The 20,981-nt window shown below is 37.1% G+C and overlaps 1 protein-coding gene across 7 annotated transcripts in view; it reads left to right on the forward strand.

The window, feature by feature from the left end:
• The window catches only part of FUT10 (fucosyltransferase 10), a 265,015-nt gene that overhangs the window by 224,917 nt on the left and 19,117 nt on the right, over positions 1–20,981 (forward strand). For 5 of the 7 annotated variants that reach the window (XM_081221152.1, XM_081221153.1, XM_081221148.1 and 2 more), the window contains one exon: positions 10,303–10,428. The exons of 1 other annotated variant lie outside the window; for it this stretch is intronic. The gene's annotated coding sequence lies outside the window, so the exon portion shown is untranslated. Of the gene's footprint in view, positions 1–1,486; positions 1,579–10,302; positions 10,429–20,981 lie in introns of all 7 variants that reach the window. One more of the 7 variants, XM_081221151.1, reaches the window with a different exon arrangement.

Consider the following 20,981-nt stretch of genomic DNA (forward strand, 5'->3'; position numbering starts at 1 on the left):
TTCCAATCCAATCCAAAATGGTGCCTGGCAAAATGTTCCAGAGCGTTCATGTGTCTTTCCGCAATGTGACAGACATTCTCATGAAATTCCTGCAGCATATTTCTTGGACAGTTATTGATGTATGATGTACATAGAGAAAAGTGCTCCAATCTGAAGGGTCCTGCTCTCCTAATCTTCACAAACTGAACACATCTGACTAATCGATTTCCAAATCAAGAAATAGAACATAAGCAGGGCCACAGAACCTTGCTTGCTTCCTCTTCCACTCATTTCCTCGCCCAAGGATAGCCACTGTTTCTAATGGCATAGAGTGGTTTTAAAATGTCAAAAAAAAAAAAAAAAAAACCCTGATGAAAAACAGAGATTGCCAGGTCCTAACTTAGAGATCTTGACATGTCATTCAGAAATCTAATCCTTTGCCTGTGCCTGGATGAATAGGTACTACCCTTTTGGAAGACAGTTTGGTACTGTGTCTCAAGATCTCTTAACACATTTATTCTATTCCATTCTTGGATTATCCAAGGAAATCCAAGATTTCCAGATTATCCAAGGAAAATCTGCTTAAAAAAGGATGACTTCATATTTATGAATATTTTTACTTCACAGTTATCTGTAATTATTAAACCAGAAAAGTAGCTCAGACATTCAACAATGGGTGAATCATTAATGAGTTCACAGATACAAACCATGAAACATTAAGCAGCTGTTAAAAGGGAAGACGGAAAGTACTTATCTCGTAATATGTAGTAAAAAATTGAAAGTGCGAAATTACACTATGCTAGAACCATATCTTTGTAAAATTGAAATGCATATGGACAAGAACTGGAAAATATTTATGGAGAGATGTTGGTTGCTTTCTATATCTGTTATGTTGTAAAATTGTTATTGTAATAAAAGTCTGATGGGGTAAATAAAAAACAAAAACAAAAAAAGCTGACTGGTAGATGTGCACAATTTTAGTTCCATGGTCAGTTAAGCCTTCACAGAAATATAAAAAGTTGAGTCTAAATTGCAGGAGACAGTCTGAGACCTGCTATTCTTGATATTTCCAGATATTCAAATTCTAATGTAGAATTCACAGGAATATTTTCCACAATGGACATACCCAGAAGCAAACATTTTCTTTTAAAGGGATCATCACAACCCTCTGAATTGTTTGTTTATGGTTCAGGAATCTTTACTGGCCTGTTGAATTGGCAGAAGTCTCCTCTAAGGACCTCAAAATTCATCCCTGCTGGCACTGCTGATTTGACCAGATTATGTTTCAACCAGTCATTGGCTGAGCCTCATATAGACCTGTTTTCACAGTTAACTGTCAGCACTGGGCTCTTCCCAATTAATATCAGACTAATGCCACTTCCAGCAGCTTGGCAACCTGCCCCTTGAGTTTACCATCTGTCACTGCTGCTGTTTTTAACTGATAAACCCCCTATCTCAGGCTTAAGCCAATAAGAAGTGTATTTCTTGCCCATGTCATTCTAAACAGGTGTTGTAATTGGCAGGCAGCATCTCCTAGGCAGTGATGCTTCATAGATTGGCAACATGTGGTTTCCAAGTTGGCTGTCCTTGCTGGAAGAGGTAAGAGAATGAAGGATTCATGGCGGAGGTTTTTATGGGTCAAGCCTAGAAGTGGTGCACCTCCCCTCCACTCATATACCATTGACCCCAACTTAATCACATGGCCAGATCTAACTGCAAGAGATACTGGGAAGTAGTCTGTCTTTGAGCCCAAGAAGAGGAGAAATTGGGTTTGATGAATAGCTAGTTTCTGACACACATACAACTGTACAACTATTTTCAAAGTATTTAAATTTTTAAAATTACTTTTCCCTTTGTTGCATTATTCGTGATTTCTCACATGTGAATTTTAAAAATTATTCCAATTTGTCTCTGAAACATCTATTATAATTATAATTTTGCTGTACATTTTTTCAAGCTATATATATACATATATATATAGTACACATATATACATATAAAATATGTGTGTGTATGCATAATTCAAGGTTACATAGGCCAGATCCAGAACTTGAGACCAGGATTTATAACTTTGAGTCCACTGAGTGGTTTCATTTTATTATACTTCAATATCAAATATATAGAGAAGATGACAAAAAGGTCTATGAGTCAATACTCTTGATTAATATCATCTCTACTTTAAATTCCAGTACTGAGTAGTAAATAACTAGATAACTATCTTACGGTTTAGAGCCACTAGGGCGTCAAATATTGGGATCTTTTTGTAATTTCCTTTGCTACTTCATCCATTCTTTTTCTTTTAGTATTAAATATTTCTTTATCAGTTTGACTCAGGGATTTATCATAATCACTCTGGCAATTGAGGAGTTAGAACGAGGCATAGATAGGTAAATAGATATGGTGGAAGGCTGAGCTTTCTAAAAATTACAAAGATACAGAGACCAAACTCACATCATTTGCCTCCCCCCTTTCCCCATATCCAATAAAGGGTATCTAATGGGAGAACAGCAGAAAAAAACAATGGTCCCTGTAAAGTACAAAAACTGATATGGTGCTTGAATCAGAAATCTGACTGCAAAAGCAACAAGAGAAGTGGGCTGATCTAGGTGGGTATGACAAGCTTTGAACAATGATGATGACACCAGTGTCTCTGTGTCACTGCCCAGGCCAGACAGCTGCTTTTCATTATCACTGCCAAGTAGGATTCCAGGAGAGAGTAGAAAATTGTGCATAAAGAAACAAACGAAAATTCAAATAAACTCAGAGACGAATTAGCTAGTTAGTGAAAAACACTAAAAAGCCAGAACCATCTGGTGTAGGAAAATCTACCCTAAAAGGGACTGTCAACATTACAAATAGCAAAAGAACAGATAGTCTTCCCAGGGTAGAATGAGGGGAGGTGTTTTATTGTGGTCTGATAAGGTGAGTAATATGGAAGGATTGTTTCCATGCAGCTGCTGCCCATTAGATGAAGGTGGTGAGAGACTCCACTGAGAGCCTTTCAGACAAAGTTATGTGAAAGTATGCACACACCAGAAACTATTGAAGATATTAGATTGATCATGCTCCAAGTTCTATTGTGGCTAGAATGTTTTCTGGGCAAAGGGAAAAAGGCCAGGTTTGCATTGTCCATACGTCTTAAACACTTAATAAAAAATTATATTATATTAATTCCTTTATATCCTCTGTTATTTGTCCAAGAGACAAAATATGATTCAGATTGTCTTCACAAGACTCTACTGATTGAAAAAGACATTTCTTGGCTTTCTTTTTCTCTTTCAATTCCTTAATTTTGTTTTCTTTTTTTTTTTTTTTGAATTTCAACTTTAAACTCATCAAAGGTAGAACCAACATTTATTGATGGTTTACTGCTTCCCAGACCTTGTCTCAATACTTTATCTCTTGTAATCCTCCATACAACCCTGTAAAGGAAATAACTGTAAAAATCACATTTCACAAATGAGGAAACTGCTTTGCTTAAGGATACAGTAAATGGCAGAACCAGAAAATTTATTGTACTTCTTAGTGCAAAGGTCATGCTCTTTTCCTAGAAGAGATATAAGGATCCCTGACACTGGGTTTGAGCTTGACTGATATTTCAGCTTTTTCTCTTACAGTTAATATAGCAGCTTCTTCAATTTTCCTCTACTTCTGCTCTTGGAGGCAACACTGGAGCCTCGGTCACTGTGTTTCTTGTAATCTTGGGCAAGTCACTTCACTTTGTCCAATAGTAAAATGATGAGATTGGACTAGAGGAAATCACAGATCTCAACCAGCTTTGACAAATCTCCAGTCCAAGGACCAGGACGTGCCAACCTTTCAGCCACACTCCTTAATGTGATACCTATGAAGAACCTAGGAGCATTTTCCATTGCCAGTTAATGGCTCCCCTCACTTCTCCCCTCTAAAAGGTAAAAGTGGGGAAACTTCTCTGTTTGGCATCCACACTCAGAAAGCCTGGTGTGACGGTGAACATCAATTTCCCATTCATCAAGATGCATTCAAGCCATCAGTCATTTCACCCGTCTGCAATCATCAGGAAAATACCTAAGTCACAGTTGGAAGACTCATGCATTTTTCCAGAAAGTAGAAAGTGTTCACCTCTTTTCTAGACTGGCAGCTGGCTAAAAGTGCTTACTCAAAAGACTTGCTGAGAGGGATGATGTCTAACCATTATGGGAAATTGGCTGCATATGTAAATTTACACCTCTCTTTATCCTTACTGACTTAGTGTTTTTGTGATACTTGTATCATCACAGGAGCAAATGATAGGAAAGCATGGCAATGTCACTAACCCATGGAAGCAATTCACAAAAACAAAATAAAACAAGAACAGGGGCTTCCCTGGTGGCGCAGTGGTTGGGAGTCCGCCTGCCGACGCAGGGGACACGGGTTTGTGCCCCGGTCCAGGAAGATCCCACATGCCGCGGAGCAGCTGGGCTGTGAGCCATGGCCGCTGAGCCTGCGCATCCGGAGCTGTGCTCTGCAACGGGAGAGGCCACAACAGTGAGAGGCCTGCGTACCGCAAAAAAAAAAACAACAACAAAAAAACAAGAACAGACCTCTTTCTCCACTGTGCTTGTGAACTTTTTTGGGCAGATGAAGCATATCTTTCCTTTAGTATAAAATCCCTTTAAACCTCACACGAAGTGATCTATCTGCTCAGTTATTTACTCAATATCATTAAATATCTGTTTAACCCAACTAAGGGGCAAGTTACTTCTCCCATGAAACATTTTCTTACCTATAAAGTGGCCAAAAATAATATGAGCTTATAGAGTTATTACTTGAAGTCATTAAGAAAATGCATGACAGTGCCTCCCTTTTCTGTGAAAAGTACTTGTCAGTCATTGTATAGAGTAAAAAGAGATGATTTTGTAAGGAAATGGATCAAGTCCTCAAGAAGTTGCAGTCTGCTGAGAAAAATAAGGTATGTTCATAAATCCCCCAAAGCTACAGAAGAAGGTGGCATGTATGAAAGAAAAAAAAAAAATGCCACAGGAGTTTGCAGGAGAGAGAATACTTCTAGGATTATAAGACACAATATTTTGCACAAGGCACTTGAACTCCACTTTGAAGGATGGATAGGATTTGGACATAAACAAATGGAGGAGAGAGAATAGAGTTACTTCCTGAAGGTGCAGCATGAGACTAGAACTAAGAAATAGATGTCATAAGAGCATAACCCATGGTTCGGTTTGGTTGGAGTATGTGGTTTATGGAGGGGGCAGTGGTAAATAAGGTTGGAAACGTACGTATGACTAGACTGAAGATGGGTTTCAGTGCTTTTACTCTGGAGGCCAAGATTGGGGGTGATAGTGAGAATAGAGAGGTTAGGAGGTGGAGTGGATGTGTAATGATAGAGGACAGAAAGTTCAGGGAGGGACATATTGGATTTGAGATGTGCCAAGAGCCTTCTTGTTGGATCGCTAGGGAGAACTGAGAACTGGGACACTGGAGGAGAGGTACATGGTGTGGTACCTTGGCTGTACCTTTACAGCAAGCAACTTCCAATATAATTCAGTAGACTAGAACCGCCTCGTAAGACTTCGGTAAACACAGAGCCTCAGCAATTCCATCACTTATCTCAATCCCTAGCCACTGAAGGGAGTGGAGGTGACATAAGGAGTGAGAGTGAGTTTATTCAAATTTTACAATAAAATTTGAAAAAGATCTACTGGAGGTGGTGAGGACCAAGAAGTGCCATGCTGCATACATTTTGGATGCAATTTATAGTGTGTTCATGATGGTCTGGGGTGAAGGAACCTTAATAAGCCCTCAAAACAATTAACTGAAATAAGTTATTGATAAGGACAAAAAAAATAGAGCAAAGAATACACCTTAACTACTCAAGTGCCAAGGGGAATCACAAGATAAAAAATGACAGATATGTGAAAGGCAATAAAATCTAAAGGAAAAATGAATTGCTAACAGGTTGCTTTTTTAAATATTTTAATGTGGTAAGTTGCCATTCACATGAAAGGATTTTCTGATATGAGGATCAAAAGGAAATTTCTGGCAGCAAAAATTATTGACATAGAAAATTCAAGGGAAGTAGTGAAAATCCCATTACCATGTCAGGGAGCCTTATCTGTAGTTTATTTTCTGCAGCTTGATTTTGTTGATGGAGACTGGTTACAAAGATTAGGAGCCATAAAGATAAGAAAAGTTGATAGACAGAAAAGGTAACTTGAAAACTGCATAGGATACAGCCAACATGGCATAATAATATCTTAACACCCTATAACTCTGAAAATATCAAATAAAAGACTCCCTGCCATAAAACCTCAGGAAAATAACTCTGTACAGTAATATAGGGAGAATATTTATTGGAAGGACCAATTTTCTTCATGGGCTTTGGGCCCATTTAGTAATATAATACGTATCAGAAATCTCTGCCGTGATTTCTCATAATTTTGTGTCTAACAGGAGGACTTTCTGTAAAATATAAGGGCTTAGACAATACACTTAGAGTGAATTCTCCAGAAAGTGAGAAAATAAAGTCAACATGACTTGTTTTGTCACTATTTATGGTCTGAAATCAGAAGACCTGGCTGACAACGACCTTTGAGTTGATCCTGTGAGTAAATAAATAGTGGGAACAGAGACTAGAAAGATCTGCAGAGACTTTGAAATTCAGGTTTAAAAATTTTGACTTATTTTAAAAAAGAAACAACAGGCCCCGAATAGAGTCACCTGTGCTCAGCCCCACATCAGCAAACCAAGATTTAATACCTAACCTAATTACAGTTTCTGTATCTTCCAGGCTTGACATTTTAAACCGATTGGCCTGGAATTTCCTGATCCACACTTCCTTTTGTTTTTGACTTCCTTGTCTCACTCCCCTTTTGCCTTTAAAAACCTTCCATTTTGTAAAGGTCCTCAGAGTGCCTTTCTACTTGCTAGCTGGGATGCTGCCCAATTCATGAATCATTGTATAAAGTTGATTCGATCTTCAAAATTTACTCAGTTGAAATTTGTTTTTTCACAGGTTATATCCTTCTAGAAAAAAAAAAAGAGGTAGCTATGTGAGGTCTGGGGGGGGAGGGTGGTAGGCAGTAATATAACCAAATCTGTATTTTATAAAGAGTTGTCTGACAGGTGTAGAATAAGCTGAAATAAGAAGATATTTGAACTAGGAAGAAAGGTTAAGAAGTTTGTTTTGTTCTGTTTTTTGGCTGCACTGTGAGGCTTGAGGGATCTTAGTTCCCCAACCAGGGATTGAACCCACGCCCTCATCAGTGAAAGTGCTGAGTCCTAACCACTGGACTGCCAAGGAATTCCCAGGCTCAGAAGTTCTTATAAAGCCTGATCTAGATAGTGGCAGACAGCATGGTCCAAGAAGTGTTTCTCAAGTAGAATGATAGGGTTAGAGGAAAAAAGATCACTGTTATATCTTTTAGTGAACGTCAAAATAAAGTTTTTTAGTCTTCACCTAAGATTTTGCTCTAAATATTAAAGAATAATGTGATTGAATGTAATAGTCTAGATTGACAGTTATTTTCACGCACACTTGGAACATACTACTCTACTGCCTTCTGGACTTCATTGTTGATGAGATGTTTGCTACCAGTCTATCAATAACTTTCCTTTGCTAATTTTTATGATTTTCTCTTTATTCTTTATTTTCACTATGTGACCAAGGTATGGATTTATTTTTATTGTATTTTTATTTCTTACTTGATTCTAGAGGTAAATTTTTGATCTAAAAATTCAGTTTTTAATCAATATTCTGGAATATTCCTAGCAATTAATTCTCAAAGGTAGCCTACCACCATTCCTTCCTTTCTCTGCTTCTGCGGTTTTTATTAAACATTAGATATTAAGCTTCTCAATCTGTCTTTCAGGTCTCTTAACTTCTCAATATTTTTTTCTCTTTTACTTTCTAGACTGCCTTCTGCGTAAGCATCTCAGTACCATTTCCAAATTCACTAATTAGCTCTTTTACAGATTTCAGGTTAGAATGTATCCCACCTACTGCAGTTTTAAAATTTCAAGGATTAATATAAGTTTGATGTTCAAATTGTCTAATTGATTCTTGAAATCAATTGATCCACATGATTTTGTTTCATTTCTGTTTACATTGTTTCAAAACTTTATGTTCTTTTCAAGATGGCAGTTATGCCTTGATTTATTTCCTTAAACACAATGTACTTATTTTAAAGTTTTCATCAAACTGTTCAATGAAGAGAATTTCATATTGAGTATTTTGATTTTTGATTGCAATGTCTTTCTTAACATTAGAATTCTTCAAGTGTTCGTAATATTGCCCTGCAGGCCTCTCTCTCTCTCTCTCTCTTCTATCTCAGATACACACACACACACACACACACACACACACACACACACAATCTCTTTAGAGTCTGGAGTCTCCAAAATGAATAAAAGAAAGAAGATGCATGGGAGTTACCGATTTAGGAGGACAAGTTTCTCTTACAAGGACTGACAGTTTGGTAGCAACCTTAGAAGTCTCTCATTACTGATAGTTCTGGAAAGTATGTAAAACTAATATTTTATCAGCATCTTGTAGAGCATTTATCTTGTGTATTATATTTATCAAATATGTATTAAATACATATTTTTTGAACTCATTTCTTAGTAACCATGCTAAAGAAAATTGCAAAACCACACGAAATCATACCTACAAAAGGAAACTAAAGCCTTATAATTATATAGAGATCTTCTAGAAGCATTGAAAAGTTATACCATTTCCAGAAGGAAAAAAAATAATGAAACGTTACTGCAACTATTAATCCAGGTCCGAAACTCCCATGTACTATATTAGGAAAGTAAGAGACCAGAGCAGATGTAGTCAGGATGTGCTCATTATCATAAAGTCTGGGAATGTGAGCCCCACAGAGAAAAGGTTGACAGCAAGAGAAGAAATGAGCAGAAAGGAAGAATTAAAGAGATGCTAAAGGGTTTAACATGAGGAGGGGTTTACAAAAGACAAGCTACGTTAATTGGAAATATAGAAGCATTAATAAAAAGTGAGACTGACTGAATGCCCATAGAAGATATTAACCCAAGGTCTGGAGAGATTTAGGAAAAGAGGAGACATCATAATAAGAACTATAATATATTATATTTGTACAGCAAATTACTTTTTATGAAACATTTCTACAGACTTTATCTTATGTGAACTTTACAACCACCCTATGAAGTAGAATAATTATTATTTAGGTTCACTGGTAGTAACATATATTGAGCAGCTTCTTTGTGCTAAGAAATTTCACCTGTTTATACAGTTTAATTGGAGTCAGAGAACCTGGATTCAAATATCAGCTCTTCTACTTATAAGCTAGGAGACCTTGGGCAAGTTATTTAATATCTCTATTCTTCCATACTCATTTTTTCAGATTACACATATATGTGTTAATATATGATATTTGTTTTTCTCTTTCTGACTTACTTCACTCTGTCTGACAGTCTCTAGGTCCATCCATGTCTCTGCAAATGACCCAATTTAATTCCTTTTTATGGCTGAGTAATATTCCATTGTATATATATGTACCACATCTTCTTTATCCATTCCTCTGTTGATGGACATTTAGGTTGCTTCCATGTCCTGGCTATCATAAATAGTGCTGCAATGCAGACAGACAGAACAAACGTATGGATACCAAGGGGGCAAAGGGAGGGGTGGGATGAATTGAGAGATTGGGATTGACATATATACACTATTGATACTATGTATAAGATAAGTAACTAATGAGAACCTACCATATAGCACAGGGAACTCTACTCAATGCTCTGTGGTGACCTAAATGAGAAGGAAATCCAAAAAAGAGGGGATATATGTATATGTATAGCTGATCCACTTTGCTGTACAGTAGAAACTAACACAATATTATAGAGCAACTATACTCCAATTAAAAAATATGTATCTCTGGTCTTCCTTACATATAAGATGGATCTAATAAAAGTTCTTATTGACAGGGTTGCTGTGAGGCCTCAATGACTTAAGATATTTAAAGTACTTACAACAGGGAATTCCCTGGTGGTTCTGTGGTTGGAACTCTGTGCTTTCACTGCTGAGGGCCCGGGTTCAATTCCTGATTGGGGAACGATGATCCCACAGGCTGTGCAGTGCAGCCAAAAATAAATAAATAAATAAATAAATAAAGTACTTAAAACAGAGCCTGGCACATAGCAAGGGCCTTTTAAATGTTATGTATAATCATAATGATGATAATAATCATTATTTTCTTTTCTGATGAAGACATGAGGTTCTGAAAAGTCATGTTCTTGATCAAGGTCACATAATTACTCGTGTTAAAAACTCAAAGCTGGATTCTCACTCCAAATTCTATGCTTTTCTAGGAACATTGCATATTGCTTCAGTTGTAGTTTGTGACGATGTTGAGACAGAATATTAATATAAGAAATGAAAGAGTATGTGATGTATAAAAACAAGCTGGAGACATCCATTGGGAGAAGAGTCCTCAGGTAAAGTGAGTATGTCGAATGAATGTAGATAAAGAACCTTCCGAAGAGCTGTTTTAGCTTTGTGTTCTTAGTGTTTGGTACAGTATGTGACACCTCCTAGGTGAAACTGAATTACTTTTTGGCCATCTAATAACCATTCTCCATTGAAAAGTAAGACTCCAAATGGCCTTTGGGAAACCATCTCTAACCCACTCTCAGTCATGGTATTTGGGTGAGAATGACTCCTAATCACCCCCTAGCTACAGGAGTGGATGGTAATGATTTGATTCATCTCCTCAGTATCCTATTTCCCTTGTCACAGTAAATGGTCATAAATGGGCATGTAAGTCAGTCCAAGCCAAAGAAAACCGAGGAGAAATTTGCTGGAATTTGGCAGGAGGAAATTTCATTTCCTTTTGGAAATACCAGTAGGTGCACTTACACTTCTCTTAGATGGGGCCCTGTGAGGATGTGAGGGCTGGAACTACTGCAGCCATTTTGCAAGAGCATGAAAGAGAATAGAGGGGGAGGAAAAGTCTTTGGTGACATCAGCTGCTTGTTGTGTGAGCCCATGAATTGAGTCTTGTCTGAAGCCGTCTTACTTTTGGACTTTTCAGTTATACAGCTCCCACATTTTTTTTTTAAAGGTATGTGTTACTTTTGTTTTGGTCACTGGTAACACAAAAAGCCCTGATACAGTAAATGTTTAATAAATATTGTTATGAAAAAATTTGCAGTTTATTTTACGTAAAATGGGTGCATAACACTAATATGTAAAAATATATTAAAAACAGTTTAGAAAAGGCAACAACCTGACAGAAAAGCAAGTAGAGCGTAGACAGTTCACTGAAAAAGAAATAGAAATAGCTCTTAGCCATATTTAAAGAAAAGGCTTAAACTGGCTCAGTTTAAAAGATATACAAATTAAAACTACATTGAGATACAGTATCTCACCCATTAGATTGACTAAAATCCAAATGTTTAACAATGCATTTGATGAGGTTCTGGCTTAATAGGCACTTTACTGCATTTCTGCTTGGAATACAAATTGTCATAACACCCATGGAGTATTTGTTGGCAATATCCAGCAAATTTACATATGAATTTTCCTTTGTCTGAGTAATCTAGGCCAAAGCTATACAGGCAAAAATTTTTTTAATTAAAAAAAAAAAAGACAAGGCTATTTCTTGTGCTGGTTGAATTTAAACAATAATATATCTACTCAATAGAGTACTCTGCAGCTGGAGAAAAGGATGAGGAATATCTGTATATCTTAATATATCCAATATATCAATATTAAGTGAAAAGGCAAGGTAGGGAAAAATGTATATAGTAGGCAAGCAATTGATTAAGAAGGAGGTTATATGAATACATATATTGATATTTGTTTATTTGTTTTAAATGGAGGCTAAAGTCTATACTTTTTAAAAATGGTCACCTAAGGAGAGGGAAGTAGGGTGGGGACAGATATCAAAGCTAGACTTTTTGATATACCCTTGATTGAGGATCCATTAAATATTTTACATAATTATAAATCAAAATTAAGTTTAAAAGGCAGCTCCTAAAAACCAAAAGTGAGATAAAATAGTTCTTTTGGTGGCATAAAGTAACTTTTTCAAGTTACTTTAAAACACAGTCATTTGACTGTACATCCTAGGGACAAAAACAAAACACAAACTTTGTCATCAAAGGATCTGAAATCTAGGTGATGTTAGTATAATTAAAATAAGAAATTAAGACGTCCACTTCTGGAAAGATGGAGTAGATGTTCATTTCCCTATTCCTCCCACTAAGTACAGCTAAAATCCCTGAACATTATATATATACAAGCATAAGAAGACGCTGAAAGGTGAAGAGAAGAAGGCAGATTGGCCATGGACCTCAGGATCTAAGGAACAACATAGCAGTGAGTTCCCTGCGTTTTCTTTTTGCCTCAAGTATCCTGGACTGAATGCCAGAAATGCTAGCAAGCATAGACATAAAAGCAGCAAGAAAAGCCTAGTCCCTCTAGCCAAGGGCTCAGCAAAGGGGCAGCCTTGTAAGACAGACAACTCGCAGAAACCTCTACTCAAGTCAAACGTCAACCCACCCCCATCAGCCAAGGCTGAGTGCAGAGCCTAGACACCCAACCTTGCCTGACTGCTTGTTGCAAGTCACCCCTCATGCTGCCCCTGACAAGGGTGGTAAAAGAGTTGGACAACCAGGGAGCTGAGACTTTACCATTAGCAGTAACAAGGACTCTCCCTGCCATGTTGTCAGTGGAGGTCACTTAAGGAGTAGTAACTGGGCATTTCTATCCCCATGACGATGTCAATGGAGGTCAAGTGGAGAATGTGGACTTCAACCCCACTGGGCACTAAGCAGGTGGCATCCACATTCTCTTCCTGGTGTGGTTTCAGAGGAGGCCTGCTAAAACAGAAGATTCAAATAAGGACCAGAGTATCATAACATAACGTCCAACAGGTCTAGGATTCAAGCAAAACTCATTCACCTTACCAAGAACCAGGAAAGTCTCAACTTGAATGAGAAAAGACAATCAGTAGATACCAACACCAAGATGACCTAGATGTTATAATTATCTGACAAAGAGTTTTAAAGCAACTATGATAAAAATGCTTTAACGAGCATTTATGAACATATTTGGGAAAAAAGTTCAGCAAAAAGTTGAATATAGAAAGGAAAACCAAAGCTGAAATTAAAAAACTCAGTTGATGGGCTCAAAAGCAAAATGGAGAAGACAGAGAAATGTTTCAGCAAACTTGAAGATAGAAAAATAGAAATTACCAAATCTGAATAACAGAGAGAAAATAGACTGGGGAAAAAGAAAGAACACAGCCAAAGGGACCTGTAGGACTATAACAAATATGTAACATTCATGTCCGAGAAAGAGTGGGACTAAAATAAATAATAATGACTAAAAATTTCCCAAATTTGGCAAGAGACATAAACATACATATTCAAGAAGCTAAGAAAACCCCATACAGGATGAACCCAAAGAAATACATACCAAAACAAATCATAATCGAACTTCTGAGCACTAAAGACAAAGAAAACTTTTGAAAGCAGCCAAAGAAAAATGACACCTCACCTGTAGGAGAAAAACAGTTCATTTGACAATTCAAATAAGATTTCTTATCAGAAAACATGGAGGCAGAAGGAAGTGGCACAATATTTTTCAAGTGATGAGAGAAAAGAACTGTCAACCCAGAATTCTATAGCCAGTGAAAACAACCTTGAGGAATAAAGGGGAAATCAAGACACTCTCAAGAGAAGGAAAGCTAACAGAATTTGTTGTCAGCAGATCTACCCTCAAATAATGGCTTAAGGAAGTTCTGTAAACAGAAGGGAAATGAAAAAAGAAGAAAACATGGAACATCAGGAAGGAAAGAAGAACAAGAGAGTAAAACTATGAATTAGAATAATTTGCTTTCCTTTAGTTAGTCTTTAGTCTTCTAAATTATATTTCATGATTGTGGCAAAATTAGAACAATTTCTGATATGGTTATCAATGTATGCAGGGGAAACTTTTTAGATAATTATATTATAAATGGGAGAGGGTAAAGAGAGGTAAGATTTCATTCACACTGGCAAAATGTTTGTGGTAGACTGTGACAGGGTGCATATAAAATGTAATACCTAGTCTTCACTAAAAAGGTTATACAATGGGATATACTTAGAAACACTATAGATAAATCAAAATGGAAAAGAAAATGTTCAATTAACCTACATGAATGCCGGAAAAAATCAATTAAAACTGAAACAAGGGCTTCCCTGGTGGCGCAGTGGTTGAGAGTCCGCCTGCCGATGCAGGGGACACGGGTTCGTGCCCCGGTCCTGGAAGATCCCGCATGCCGCGGAGCGGCTGGGCCCGCGAGCCATGGCCGCGGAGCCTGTGTGTCCGGAGCCTGTGCTCCGCAACGGGAGAGGCCACAGCAGTGAGAGGCCCGCGTACCGCAAAAAAAAAAAAAAAAAAAAAAAAAAAAAAAAAAAAAAAAACTGAAACAAAAAGATGAAACAAACAGAAAATAAAAACCAAAATGACAGACACAATCTCTCACCTATCAGTGATATGTCAAAGACATTATGCTGAGTGAAAAAAAAAATGCCTTTCTCCAAAAGTTGCATACTGTATAATTCCATTTATATAACATTTTCAAAATGAAAAATTATACTGATGGACAAGAAATGAGCAGTTGCCAGGGGTTCAGGATGGGGGGTGGGGTGGGTGGGTGTAACTACAAAAGGGTAACATGAAGGAGATCATTGTGGTGATAGAACAGTTATGTAACTTGGCTGGGTGGTGGTTTCATGAGTCTACAGATGTCATAAAACAGTATAGAACTGTAAACACACATTGTACCAATGTCAATTTCCTATAGTTTTGTAAGATATAACCACTGGGGGAAACTGGATGAAGGGTACAGGTGACTGCTCTGCACTGTCTTTGCAAATTCCTGTGAATGTATAATTATTTCCAAATCAAATGTTAAAAAATTGTTATTCAAGAACAATGTTTTGAAAGTTATGAAATAAATATGCACCTAGTGCTGTCGTAATGAGGAAACACAGGGCCTAATTCAATGTAAACAAATCAGGACAACTTGGCAGAAGAGGCAACATTTGCACTGAAACTTGCAGGACAAATGTTTGTCAAGCAAAGCGAAAAGCTGACTGGAGCATTTCAGGGTTATGGAATTGTATGTGCCCAAAAGAGGAAAACATCCGGAGGAGGGCGCGCAGCTCATTATGAACAGGCTATGCGGTCCCGTGGGAGAGCGGCAGTTCTAATGAATGAACGTTGACACCTCCACAGACATTCCATGGACACAAGTTTATTTGCCCATGTATATGCTGACTTATGTCTTTCCTCCCCAATACAGACTGTATCACTATGATTTCATGAGAAAATATTGAGAAGCAAGACACATTTTTCTTTTTTTACATCTCATGCCACTGACCTTCAATTAATTATCCTTTTTTATCATGGATGCATGCTCAAAATTTTAATAGAAGAAAGATGAGAGAAGAAGCCAGGTAGATGCTGAGGAAAGGTGGAAGTGGATTTTAAACATTTATTAAATAATGAGTGAAGTTACCATTAAAAAAAGTACAACGACTACCAAAAACCATTGATCCTGTGGGATAGAAAATAGCTACAGTGTCCATCGGGGGCTGGATGTACACAAACGCAGGATCTTGGGCCTTGTAAGAGGTTCCATTCAGGGAGACAATACGCTACCATCAGAAAATCAATACAAATGCTAACTTTTTCTTCTAGTTCCAAGTTACATTCGAATGATTGGAAGGATTGACCTGCATCTGTAGGAAAAAGAATGAAGCTATTGTTCATCAGTATGGGTCAAATATTTCATTAATTCATTCACCCTTTCCTTTATCCAATATTTACTGAGTATTCATGGTGTGTCAGGCATTCTTCTAAACACAGGGGCTTTCAAAACTTAAAAGCAAGGAAAGAAATTTGCCACATATGAGTTTCAGAACTTATACATCTAAAAAATATGGAAACATGATTATGACATTCAACAAACTGGGGAAAATGTTGGCCCCAAGTAGGAAAGACAAATAGTTACTATCCTTAAAATACAAAGAGCTCATATGATTTTGCAATTGAAAAACTGGTATAAAACTTTTTAAAATAGATAGTTCAGCGAAGACATATAAACTGTTAATAAATATTGGAAGTGATGCTCATTCTCACTATTAAACAAAATACTTTCCACTATTACAGGAAATAAAATATATACTGTCTGTCATACAGAGTGAAGTAAGTCAGAAAGAGAAAAACAAATACCATATGCTAACGTAAATATATGGAATCAAAAAAAAAATGGTGTTGATGAACCTAGTGGCAGGGCAGGAATAAAGTCGCAGACGTAGAGAACGAACTTGAGGACATGGGTGGCAGGGGAGGGGAACCTGGGACGAAGTGAGAGAGTGGCATGGACATATATACACTACCAAATGTAAAATAGATAGGTAGTGGGAAGCAGCCGCATAGCACAGGGAGATCAGCTCGGTGCTTTGTGACCACCTAGAGTGGTGGGATAGGGAGGGTGGGAGGGAGGCTCAAGAAGGAAAGGATATGGGGATATATGTATACATATAGCTGATTCACTTTGTTGTACAGCAGAAACTAACACAACATTGTAAAGCAATTATACACCAGTAAAGATAAAACAAATACACTGTTGCCAAGGGTGAATAGATATATGCACAAATAAGTTCAAATTTTTGAAAAGTCTTTTCTCAACATGAGTTAAGAGTCTAAAAATGTTCAATAACTTTGCACTATAAATGGTACTCTAAGGATTTTTCATGAAGAAATAATAAAAGGCAGACAAAGAATTATATATGTGGATATTCATTTAGATATTAGAATAATTTTAAAGCAACCTAAATTCTAATGAGGCAGTGATAAAATAAAGAACACCAAATTCACAAATTGTACTATTAAGTAGACACTGAAAATAGTATTTCGAAGACTGACATGGTAAAATACATAATCTATAAATATCAAATAAAATGTCAGGATACATATGTATGATTGTTTTGTAAAATACTGTTAAGTATATTTTTATTTTCCTTTTTATACTTTCCTGTATTTTCTAAATTTTCTAAAATAAACATATTTTACGTTTGTAATTGGTAAATCAACTATAATTTTAATATAATTATATGATAGCTCATTAAGGAATTATGTATCAAAATTAATTTTTCTAACAATGTTTCAGTAACTGAATATAATGTTTCTTCATAGAAAATTATTAATTCCTAATTATTATGTATTTATTTGCTTCTTATCTATCTTCCTTAGTAGAATGTCAGCTTCTATCTCTGTATTTGTACTACAATTCTATGTAACAGAACTTTCTGCCCCAAAGGAAATTTTCTATATCTGTACTGTCCAATACAGTAGCCACCAGACAAACACATGTAGTGACTGAATACTTGAAATGTGGCCAGTGCAACTGAAGAACTGAATTTTTAATTTTATTTAATTTTAATTAATTTAAATGTAAATTTATATAGCCAAACACTGTATTGAACAATGTAATTCTAGAGCCCAGAATAGTGCCAGGTAAAGAGTAGGTGCTAAGTAGACACTTGTATAGTGTTTGGATAGATAAGTGAAATTATTTGATGATTTGGTCTCTTTTTAAAAAAAAATTTTATGGGAATATAGTTGCTTTACAATGTGTTAGTTTCTACTGTACAGCAAAGAGAATCAGCTATGCTTACACATACAGATTTGGCATCATTTGATGACATTGGGATAAGAACAGAGATAAAGTTGATATTATCCAACATATAATATTAATATTAATATTCCAGTTTGGAAGTTGTTGTCCCTAATATCAAAATGAAATGGGAAACGGTGGCTCTAATGATACTTACTAATAAATGCTTAATAGCACTATAGATATGAAATCATTTAATCCTCCCAATCTCAAAAAGTAAGTAAAATCATTTCCCCTCATTTTACACATAAGGAAACAGAGCACAGAGACACGAGGTAACTTACACAAGCACACACAACTAATGGAGCCAGGGTTCAAATCCAGATAGTCTGGGTTCATCTGTGTTCTTAGCCTCTGTAATTTAATGTTTAGATACCGTTTCTAATGACTAGGGCGGTGTTTGGTGTCAAAGCTACAGGTCTAATATTACACAGCGGACCAAGATGGATTTGGATGGATTTTCTAAGTTGGGCTTCCTGTATTCGAGCACAGTGAACATAATGCATAGTGTCTTTGGTTTGGTTTTCAATGCATCTACACAAACTCTTGAAATTCATCCAACAAACATGTACTACATGAAACTAAGTGCCAGATATTATGCTAGGTTCTGGAGCTACAAATATAAAGAAGCTATGTTGTCTTCCCTCCAGGAGTTCTTACACTAGTAAAGAAAGGTTCATAAAAAGAGATTACAAAATGTGATAAGTACAAAAATGAAAATATAAAAATAGCATTCTGGGAGCCCAGGGGAGAGAGAGAACACTTGGAAAGAATTGATATTGAGGGCTGGGGGTCCCTATTTCCACTCTACTTTCTGCTTTGCAAATTCACCCTGACCCTCATTCATGCTGTAAGACACCCAGGGTTATGGTCAGAGCTTGTAGATTTGGGTTTGACGCACATCTGCCATTTACTAGCTAGTGACTTCCAGGCAAGTTGTTTTTGGGTTCTATAATAGGTTCAAACATCCCTACCCTGTAGATCTTATGGATTTTCTAAAATGAAAGTCAAAATGAGATCTTGCCTGTTATAGTCCAGTACAAAATATAAAACACTAAGCCAGTGTCAGGAATTACTCTGATTTGTTAATCTATACCATCTAAAGGGGGTAGAAAGGCAAGGCTTTTATCCTAAAAACTCTTGGGTGACTAAATGGCAAACGCGTGCATGAATAATGAATGGAGTAGGCTCCCTGGAAGGTGTCTAGACTTCAGGGGAGTATCTGATCTAGCATCCCAAAGGATCTCATTTGCAAAATGTACTGTCAGTGACTGGGTTGGCATAAACGGGGTTGCATTACAGAAGTCTGGTTGGAAGATGAAAGATAAAGGACAGCAAATGGAGGGTGCAAGGTGGTGTCTGGCAGGCATCACAGGTTATCAGTGTAGATCTACATTTCATATTAGTGGATCACAAGAGGGAGAAAAGCAGGGGGTCCAGGAATATTTGAAAAAGAATAGAAATCTGTGAGCTGTGACTTGAAGTTCATCAATTTGGCATTAAAAAAAATCACATTTGTGAAACACCATACAGCTGTAAAATATACTTGCAAAAAGATTTTCCCTTCATCCTAAAAAAGAAAAGAATAAATAAAACCCTAACACTGGACAGTTTGCGTTAAGCGCTATCACCCAGATTTTGTAAGTAAAGAAAGGAAAAAACCTAGAAAGCTTAAGTTATTTGCTCAAGGCCTCACATTATAACCAATAAATAAGAAAGAATTTCTGACCTGAAGACCAGTCATTTCCACCACACCGTGGAAAATAGGCATAATAAAAAGAAATGAAGTTGGCCAAGTTGGTTAATAACTGATCTCACTGGAGAATAAAGTGAAATTGCAATTTAACAGGAGAATCAGGCCTGGATAAGCTGTGTTGCCAACACTGTGGACATCTTAGACCTATATATGACCCTTTTAATTGGGATTAATATTTGAAATCTACTCAAGATTTTCAGTGAGTTAAACAGGGAAATAAACACAGGAGAAGAGCTTTACCTCTTTAACCTTCAACCAGATCCAAGGATGTTGGGCAAAGAAGTTATTGCTTGGCCTTTCCCCAGGCAAACTCACTTCCCTGGAGGCCTGTCTGCAATGGCCAGAGGCTGTCTTCTTTGTAGCCAGAACTCTGAGAATTTGCCTTAAAACAGAAGTTCCTCAGGCTGCCCTGGGGAACCTGGCATCTCTTGAAATCCTCTTATGAAAGACAGCTTTTGCCTAAAGCCCTAAGTAACTCATAAAAGGCAAGGGAAGATAGTGGCAATTATCCAAGGGATTTCAGCAAGAGAAATGAATTTCAGGCAAAAATCTCTTAGAGCAGTGCTTCTCAATTCTTATTGTGCAGGGATCTTGTTAAAATACAGACTTTAACGAGGGATCTTGTTAAAATGCAGATTCTAGTCGGTTAGGCTTGGGGTGGGGATGGAGCTTCTGCGTTTCTTACAAGGTCTCAGGTGATGCTGATGCCGGTCTGTGGACCACACGTTCAGTAGCGAGCTTTTAGAGCATCCGCTTCCTGACAGAATTTGCCCCAATTCTCCACTTGCTATCTTTGCAGCAGAGGATCTCAGAATTTAGGTCACATTAGAATTACCCGAGGAACTTGGAAAAAATGCAACGTTTGATTTGGTAGGCCTGGTGGGCTCTAGGAGTCTGCTTTTCTAACAAATACCTCAGCTGTCCCATTTTCTAAGAAATGTTGCTTTAGGGGAAGTACAGTGGTGACCCAAGGTACCCAGAAACGCTCCAGAAATGCTCAATAAGGCCAGTACACAGCCTATGGGACCAGTAAGTCTTAGCTAGTGAGAGATTTCTTTAATTGGGGAACAATATAAGATTCAATTAAAGAAGTTCAGCTCATAATTCAGCAAAATAAAATAAGGTTATGAGGGGTCTCACATGGGCTTCTGCATTGCTGGGCAGAGAAAAGGAGTCTCAAATCTCCTCTGATTTCACCCCTGCTAATTTCATGCTGAAGGACCTGCTATGTGACCCAAGTAGGAGCAAGCAGAGAATGACAGTAACTGACACCCGAAGCTCCAGGAAGAGGGCATGTCTAAGAGCCCCTAGAGATCCAAACACCCCAGTAAGAAGTAAGAGGACCCATGTAGCTCCACAGCCAAAATTGAGTCATATTTTTTGCTTTCAGAAACTGTTTCTATGGAAATTCACTAGAAAGATCTCTTGGTCTCTGCAAGCAGAGATCATTTTGAGAGATGTGTGGGGTTTTTTGTTTGTTTTGTTTTTTTGTGAATGTAAAGTAGCAATATGAACATGAGTAAAATGGATGCATGATGTAAACAGAGTTGTGCTCCTCT

This window comes from Mesoplodon bidens (genome assembly GCF_964165515.1).
Source record: "Mesoplodon bidens genome assembly, chromosome: 20".
Classification (NCBI taxonomy): Eukaryota; Metazoa; Chordata; class Mammalia; order Artiodactyla; family Ziphiidae; genus Mesoplodon; species Mesoplodon bidens.